A 9780-nucleotide genomic window follows, 5' to 3' on the forward strand; every position below is an offset into this window, starting at 1 on the left:
TGGCTAGCTAGGAATATTAAGTTCAGAAATTAATCCATAATTGCAGCTATCTAATAAACTATTTTAAAATTAATTTTTTTTATAAAAGATGAGGTACCGGACTCATCAGGAAGCACACACCCAGATGCTTTACGCTGCTCCAATGACAGACATACACTGGACACTTAAGATGAATTTATGGTTGCTTTGCTTGAGTAGAGTAGCAGAAAGAAGTCAGAGCTGCTGGTGAATCTGATTTTCTATTTAGCTAAAGAAAAATATCACAGGTTGATGTGATACATTAGTGAGACCGAAGGTAAAGGAGGATTGAGTTTCTACATTCAATTGGCCCCAGAATTCTCAGAAAAACAAAAAGTAAAGATGTGGAATGACATATCCTGTGCTGTGTTCATATTCCAGGGATTTTCATGGAAACAAAGATGAAACTGGACCTTAGAATGTACATAGCCCAAGGGAAAAAGAGCCCTATTTCAGACAATGTATCTCTGTTGTCTGGAAGATGGGATTGACCTTTTCCCCTTGTGTAGGACCAAATATCAGCCCACAACTTCTGGGAGATGACTTGAGGTAACATCCAGGAGGAAAGCTGGTTAAATAGTAAAAGATGTGAGTTGTGCAGTTTTGATGTGAGTTTGAGTTCTATATGTCATGGGTTTGAGTTATTCCTGATGATCTGGACAACTGGCAGAGCTGTGAAAATGTTTGCAAGCCCTGACATTTTCACTCATTTTAACACGCACCAAAAAATGATTCATCCCAGGAGTGCTTTATTTCTTATTCACAATTCTCCTGTTTTAAAAAATGTCATTTCATTAGTCATAGAGCTTTGTGGCTCAAGCATGCATTAGGAACAATGAACAGTGATCAATTTGCAAAGAGTTTTATGACTGACTGACTGACTGACAGGCAGAAAAATATTTGTCTGAACTCTTCAGTGAGTGCTTCTGAATAACAGAGGGCTAGACTGTCAGATGCAGGGGCGGCTCCATGCACCAGCACGCCAAGTGTGTGCCTGTGGTGGCAAGCCACGGGGGGCACTCTGCTGGTCGTTGCGAGGGCGGAAGGCAGGTTGCCTTCGGTGGCATGCCTGCGTAGGGTCTGCTGGTCCCATGGCTTTGGCGGACCTCCCGCAGGCTGCTGCCAAATCCGCAGGACCGGGGACCTCCCACAGGCAAGCCACCAAAGGCAGTCTGCCTGCCGTGCTTGGGGCGGCAAAATACCTAGAGGCGCCCCTGGTCAGATGTTGTAAAGTTGCATCACTCCACCATGGGGAATGCAGTGATTTGCACCAGCCGAGGATTTGGCCCATATTTATTTCAAAATAGGGATCAGTTTATGAATGGAGAAAGGGGCTGACTTCATAACAAATATTATTCGCAGTGAATAAATCGACCATTCATAGCCCAATTACATAACTCGCTTTCTACTGGACCCCTCAACCTCTTTGTTAATCACCCTTTAACTTTCTTCCAGTGAAGTGGTGGTCTGACCTACAGTGGGCAACCCTTTGATTTTGGCTGGGAGGAATGAAATAAGTGACTGGTGGAAACAGCCTTGAGCATATGCACAGTAGAAAAAGTAGGAGAGTAGCCCACATCAAGGATAGGCTTGGAAGAATTAGATTCTGATCAGTAAATGTTGATAAACGTCAACTTCACTGTACACACACGACTAACAAAATATATCCCTCAATAATCATTTAAACTTTCAGATAGACAAAGGGAAAAAAATGCTCCTTGAAAACTTATTAGAGTTTGAGGCTGTTTACGTTGTATATTTTGACAATTGGTCTTTTAACAATTATGAAGCTTTAACTTTTTTAATCTACTTTTTGAGACTACTGTCGTTAAAGAATTATTGACTGATGCCACCTAGTGTATGACACCTCCTCCCATAGTCGCCTGCAACGGTGAACATTTAAATCAATAAAAATAAAAAATGCTTGAAAATAAACATTGAAATTATATTAAAAAAATTATTCTGACAACCCTAGTCATAGATAAATGTAGTGCTTTCTCTTCAGAATTAACATGCTGACTGTGGTAGATGCCCATTTGTCAAATGTTAGGAGCTAAAACAGCCAAGCTACAAGCTCTGAGTAATTCTAATGAATATGTCAGCTGATCACTACATCTTCTCCAGCCTCAATCCCACGCTGTTTGCTTTCCTCTCTCATCCCAATATTGGACTCTGAGATATCACTCCTGTTGGGTGCTTTTAACCCCTTAACCTACCCCCATTATCTAATTACTTCCTATGATGGGATGTACCAAAGCTTTTCTGCCCCCTGCTGGAGGCATCACCATGGATGGAGAACATCACCTGGGAGTGGAGGGCAGGTCTGGGTTCCCCTACCTGCCACTGAGGGAGTGAATGGCAGACTGCCTAGGACTGTTGATGAACTGAACCCCAGAAGAAGGAACACTAAGTGACCTAGCTAGAGATCTAAGTCACAAAGAGGATGCTGTGGATCCTGGGGCTAGAGAAGCTGCAGACCAGAGATGGAGTGACAGCATGCAAACTGTGGATGGGGATGACAACCTCAAGAGCTAATCCCCAGAGTGTCCCAGAGGAGGTGCCAACACAGTTGTAGTGGAGCACTCCCTGACACACTGGGGTAATTTCTCTTAGCCTTCAAACATAATATGATCTCCCTTAGACTATTAAAAACCTTGTCTCTTCAACTACTGTCCCTATTCCTCTCCTTCCCTTTGCCTTGAGCTTCCTTGAGAATGAGGTCTGCTTGCTCTGATTTGACTTGCATTCCTCTAATTCTTTCTGGGATCTTGTGCAGTTGTTACCAACCCCTGCCTTACTCCACTGAAATTTGTTCTCTCAGACATGGTTAGGAAGAAACTTCCCATATGGGCTGATAATACCATAATTGTCTGCTATTAAGTCTCTTGCCACTTTCTCTGACACACATGGTTCTGGCCATTGTCCAAGACAGGGCACTAGACAATATATACCTAGGGTCTGCTCTGATATGGTAATTCCTATATTCCTCTGTTCTCATGTTTTTGTCAATATTTGCTTTAAAATTTCTGGTTTGGGGAATATTCCTGCCTGTAAGCTTAAAAATTTTAAAATAATTTCAACTGTGTTGTGAAGTTATTTACCATGAATATTATAACAGTCGTTACTAGGGAGTTACTTGAACTAGGTACATTGTTCTGTTCTCTGACCTGCCTTTGCTCTGCACTTCCCTCCAATCCATCCATCACGCCAAAAGCCTCTTCTTCTCTTGTCACTCTGACCATATCCATCCATCTTCAAACACTCATTCACTCACAATATTCAGCCCTAGCACCCCTCCCTTTGTATCTGTCTTCCACTGTGATTTCCATGCCTTCACCATGCCCCTTGTGCAGATGGTTCCAAGCGCCATGCACCAAGCAATCTCTCTTTGCCTTCCAATTCCTCCTCAAAACACACTTGATTCTTACTCTACTTCCAGTTCCCACTCGCGCACCAGGTACTATAGCTGTCTGGATAGTTGAATTTGAGCTGGTGTGACCCTCTGAGTGGCATGTGTTACACTTCCTGCTCTGTGCCGCTCTACAGAGGATGCATGTTATTACAGTCCCCACCTCTAGAGCCTTGGCTCTTTTGTTCAAACTACAGCAGCTTACAGTTTTACCTCTGATGGTCTGTGGCGCAGTCTGTAGTGTGTCTCCCAAGAAGGCAGCTATCACACTGGTATGTTTCAGCCTATTTTTTTTTGTAGTTGGTGCCCTCCCTCCCCCAAAGACAATAACAATGACAACAACAGTGATTAGGGTTATATATGAACCAATGACCTAGGAAACAGACTCCACAGACTATTGCCTGGTCCTTTTAAGAACCAGACCATAAAAATATATACTTACATCTTTTGCTGATATAAATTAGTGGCTCATGTTTCCCATGTCATCCTCAAGTTCATGGGGTTATAAATGTGTCCCTTACGTATAGATAGGAATTTCCTGAATAGGTGGGGTTGCTAACTTTCTATTTGCACAAAACCAAACACCCTTGCCCCTGCCCCGCCCCTTCTCTGATGCCCCGTCCCTGCTCACTCCACCCCCCCTTCCATCTGTTGCTCACTCTCCCCACCCTCATTCACTCATTTTCACTGGGCTGGCTCCGGGGGTTGGAGTGTGAGAGGGGGTGAGAGCTCTTGGGTGGTGCCAGGGTTGAGGGATTTGGGATGCAGGAGGAGGCTCCAGGCTGGGGATGAGGGGTTTGGAGTGAGTGAGGGGGCTCCAAGCTGGGGCAGGCAGTTGGGGATGTGTGAGAGGGAGTGAGGGCTCTGGGCTGAGAGGGTGTGGGCTCTGGAGTGGGGCTGGGGATGAGGAGTTTGGGGTGCATGAGAGGGCTCTGAGCTGGGACCAAGGCATTTGGAGGGCAGGAGAGGGATGGGGTATTGGAGGGAGTCAGGAGTGCAGGCTCTAGGCAGCACTTACCCTGCTTCCAGGAGCTGTTTGAGGTATGTTCCCCCTCCAGCTCCTATGGCAAAGCATGACCAGGCAGCTCTGCATGCTGCCCTGTCCGCGGGCACTGCTCCCATTGGCCGTGGTTCCTGGCCAATGGGAGCTATGGAACTGATGCTTGCATTGGGGGCAGCATGCAGAGCCCTCTGGCTGCTCCTACGTGTAGGAGCCGGAGTGGGGACAAGCCACTGCTTCCAGGAGCCATGCTAGGCCACGGCAGGCAGGAAGCCTGCCTTAGCCCTGCTGCACTGCCCACCAGACTTTTAATGGCCTGGTCAGCAGACTGGAGCCACCAGAGTCCCTTTTCGACCGGGCATTCAGTCAAAAACTGAATACCTGGCAACCCTATAAATAGGGCCTCAACCCAGCAAATCACTTAAGCACATGCTTAACGTTAAACATTGAGTGGCCCACTTGAAATCAGTGGGACTTCTTACTTAGTTAAAGTTGATATTCATGCTTCAGTGAAACAACACTATGATGTCCATGCTACTCGATGCTCAAAGTTAAGCATGTGTTTAAATGTTTTACAGAATAGAGGTCGATAAGCCTAACACAGACAAAAAATAAAAAACTAAGTCAAAGTTAAAGTTCAGAGGATATGTCAGTAGCTGATTGTAAAACATTATAAAAATAAAAAAAAAAACAAGAAACCCATGTAATTCAGAGTAAAAGGTTAAGGAGTTTTATAAGTCTTTGAGAAGGAAGATGCTAGTTAAAAAATTGCAGAGTTGGTGTGGCTAATATTCCCTTCCAGAGAGACTCCAAAAGAAACAGATTTCCAGATTCATCTTGCTTCCAAAATCTTGCACAAAGATTGTCTTCACTTTCTATTGCTGCCATCGACTCTTGCCATGAATCCTTCAGTGTAAATGTTGTCTGACAACAGGCAGCCAGACATTTGAGCAGGGATGGCAGACTTTTTCCCTCTAGTGGCTGGATTTGAATCAAATGCATACAGCCTGAACACAAGACCAGAGCTTAAGCTCTAATCAGGTCTCTCAGCATATGTCTACATTGCAATTAACACCCATGCCTGGCCCATGTCAACTGGATTGGGCTAAGGGGCTGTTTAACTGCAGTGCAGGAGATCTGGCTTGGGATGGAGAATCCTAGAGCCCAGTGTCATGACCCATTGGTCTCAAACCACGGTCTGCAGGATGTATAGGTGCAGCCACCTCCAACTGTCCATCTGGCAGCCTGCGCTTGCTTCCCTGGGATCCGTGAAGCCCAGCCCCAGTTTCAGACTCTGCCCCTGCATTCCTATTGGCAGAGTCCCAGAGCAGTTGATTGGCCTAGTGGGCCTACTTAAGATAGCAGCAGGAACAGGTAGCTGTCAGAACAATTGGGCTACCCTGTTCTGGATTGTGTGCCTTGTGCTTCCATGGCTTGATTTCCTAGCACTCTGACCCAGCATGACTCTGGGCATCTGATTCGTGGTTCTGATCTCCAGTTTCTCTCCTGCTTCTGACCTTCTGGTATCCTGACCCAGCTGATTCCTGACTCTTCCTGTCTTGTGACTGTGGACTCTGGCTCTGACTACTAGGTCTGGCTGCCCACAGCCCAGCTGTGACACCCCGGCTCTAGCCCAAGCCTGAACATCTACAGCACAGTTAAACCATCCCATAGCCTGAGCCCCACGCACCTACATGAGCAGCTTAGGCATAACCCTCATTGTCTGTAATCAGTAACTTTTAGCAGCCTAGAGGGAGATGCTAGGATTTGTACTAAGTCTATCACATCCAGAAGCTGCCCTTAATGTCTCTTATTGAAAGTTTCCCCCTTCCCAACCACTATCTTGCTTTTGGGGGGCGGGGAGGAGTGTGGGGCAGTTTGTCCTCTGGAAAACCGAAATTGCCCCAACAGCTTTGCAGCCAAGATCTTTCTTGGTGGGGACATATGGAATCAGAATATTTTAAAGGGTGCTCTACTTCAGGAATTGAACTGGAGCCAAACATGTCTCAGGGCTTGTCTACATGGGGATAATTAATCCAAATTGCCTTTTAAATTGGATTAGTTAATCCCTTAAATCCTTGTGTGGATACTCTTATTTAGAATTAAAGTGGGCTTCATTTGGTTTAGCTTAGCTCATTTCCAAAAGGTGTTCACACAGGGATTCAATGCCGTTTGAGTAATCCACTTCAAATTAATGCATTTGTTGAAATCAGATTAATTTTCATGAGTGTTCCTAGGCAGACAAGCCTTTTAAAGGGCAGCGGAAGAAAAGACTGTCAGAGTTATGAAAGCACTCCACTATGTTAGAAATGGGAACAGTTCTCAACAAGATTCCATCCACTCTGTGCTGATCAAAGTGAAAGAATCTGACCGTTTCAGCTCAGTCCTTTACTAAAGCAAAACTCTCAGTGAGGAAAAGTGAAGTTTTGATTGCTAGATCAGAGCCCTCATCTTGTTATCAGATCTGCCTTGACAGTTCCTTGTTGTCAAGAACTATCCATTGCACCAACAGAGACTATTTTTGCTAACCTGTTAGCTTTGGAGTGCCCAAATATTAAGGAACTAGATATTAATTCATTTTTAACTCTATAGTACCTGTCTTAGACTCGAAGGGTGAAATCCTGGCTTACTGAATTCATTGGGAGTTCTGCCATTGACTACATTAGGGGCCTAGGTGCTAAAACAATCATAGAAATGTAAGGCTGGAAGACACTTAGGGAACATTTAGTTCCTCCCCTTATTCTGAGGCAGGACCAGGTAAACTTAGACTATCTCTGAGTTCCTGACAGGCATTTGTCTAATCTGTTCTTAAAAATCTCCAGTAATGAGAATTCCATGACTACCCTTGGAAGCCTATTCCAGCACTTAACTATCCTTAACACTTGGAAAGTTTTTCCTAATATTTCACCAAAATCTCCCATGCTACACAGTATGCCCACTATTGCTTGTCCTACCTTCAATGGACGTGGAGAACCGTTGATCAATGACAGATACATACAGATTATATAAGTGAAATGCATATCTTACTACTGGGGGGAAGAATACAACAGGTCAGCTAACGTGGACAGGGTTATCAACTTCATCTCCAAAGGTATAAAGATTTAAATAACACTTAACAACTAAGAAGAGGAAAAGAGATGGTGAATGAACACTGGAAAAGGCAACTCATTGGGTGGGATTTTCAAAAGCTCTCTGTGTTGGCCTCACTCTGTTCCCATTGAAATCAATAGTAATCCCATTGAGTTTCCCACAGGGAGAAGAGTTAAGGCAAAGCAGAAGTGCTTCCACCTCTTGTGACTGGTCCTGTCACATTCCCACTAGGATTCTAGTTCTATTTCCTCTTATCAGTCAAGCTACTGCCAAACAAATGTCTTCCGCTGTTGCAAGTGTTTGGCATGGAAGAGAACTTTCTCTACGTGCCCAGCCTTGCAAGGTGATGACAACTTCCTGTCAGGTTCTGAATGACCTCAATCCCCATTTAAAGGCATCTATTAACTGAGAGTATTGGAAGGCTCTGTCTTCCCAAGGTAAATACAATATATATTCATAGACTGTGTCCACTCTCAACCTAATGAGAGCTCCTAAAGATTCATTTGGAAAAAATAATTCACATCTGCTGCTTGTTATGGAGAGTGAGGAATGTGAGCTGGCACAGCAGCAGTATTTCAAATCGAGCAGGAAAACAGGCAGGCTTTTATGCAAAAGCGACACAGCACTGAAGATTTCTGAGGAGATGGGGTTTGTGGTTAGATCAATGGTTTCTATCCTTGGACATGTTCTGTAAGGTTCAGTCCTGCAAAGTGCTGAGGGCTTAGGGTGACCAGACAGGAAATATGAAAAATCAGGATGGGGTGGGGGGCAATAGGAGCCTATATAAGAAAAAGACCCCAAAACCAGGACAGTCCCTATAAAATTGGGACATCTGGTGACCTTATGAGGGGTTCCAGAGATGGGCCATACGCTGTCCCTCTATTAAAGCCAATGGGAATGGAGGAGGCATAACCCCACTCAGGAGGAATTCAACACTTGTTCTGCTCTGGGCCTGTTTCCTCAGAGGTAAAACAGATGATGATCCTGATTGCCTAGTACCCTATTCTGATTTGGTAGAGCTTTACCCTATTCTGCACTGTGTAAATTGCTACACCGGGTGATGGAGAATCCGGCTCAATAATTTTTGAGTCCCCGATGGAAAGCACCACTGAAATGCAAAGCATTATTAGTTAAAAAATGAGGGGCCTAGTTCTCCTGAGCCTTGCACTTTGTGTCATTGTATAAGTGTCAGTTTAGCCCCATGGATTAAATTGTGGCTGCACATGCGTGCAAAATGAGGGTAAAATGCTGCCATATTGGAAGAGTTCATAAGTGAAAGTGGTTGCAAAAGGTGCAAAGTAGTGAAGAATCAGACCCTAAGATAGCACTTTGAGGGATGTACATGGCTGTAGAATTTTAAGCAGGTCTTCAAAACCATAGGCGATTAACATCTGTTTGCTACATTGAAACTTAATACCAAAAAAATAAAAATTCAGGGAAAAAACCAAAACTGCTAGCTGCTGAATCATGAAATTGGTTTGGAATTTTCCCTTACTGTGTTGTGCAGCGTTAGCAAGAATGCCAGTTTTCTCCTTGAGCAAATATGTACTTTTCTACCTGCAGGGTCCATGTTTACTTCCAGATATCATCTGTTGTCCGTCTTGTACTTCGTGCCAACTTTTCTTGTAACTGCTGAAAAAGTGATTTGGGTTCCAGTGTTCATATTTGCTTTAAAGATATTAAATGTTGTCCCAAGCCCACTCGTTCCCTACATTTTCATACTGTTCTAAACACTCAGAGGTAAGTTTCCAACAAAGTTTGTGTGCATGACAATGACAATTGCACATTAAAATGGATGCTTCTGCACTCCTATTTGCTTCTAAACTGGTGCATACTTAGATGTGAGCGACTGGAAGCATTTGGGAATACTCTGCCTGCTTCCGTAGACACCTCAGTCCTCAGCATCTCCTGGCGGTGATTAGTCACCTTTGCATCTCTAATTTGGTTAGAACTCATTTTAACATGCTGGTTCATGTTTTATTCTTTATCTCCAGCAGATTAAGGGCCTGGTTCTGAAGGCTCTCAGTCAATGGGCATACTTCAGGATCAGGCCCAGGGCTTGACTGAGGCATAAACTAAGCAAGCTACAGCTTGGGGCCTCACAACATGAGGGGTTTCTAAAAAATAAAAAAGCTGACTCTATTTCAAATTTTATCAAAGTCAGTTGCCAAATAAAGGAGTTGTGAAGAAAAAAAAGATTTGCGCTAAATATAGACATTTTCATTTAAATATGACAAATATACACATCTGGCTACACAAATAC

Source organism: Gopherus flavomarginatus, chromosome 3 (assembly GCF_025201925.1).
Source record: "Gopherus flavomarginatus isolate rGopFla2 chromosome 3, rGopFla2.mat.asm, whole genome shotgun sequence".
NCBI classification, from domain to species: Eukaryota; Metazoa; Chordata; order Testudines; family Testudinidae; genus Gopherus; species Gopherus flavomarginatus.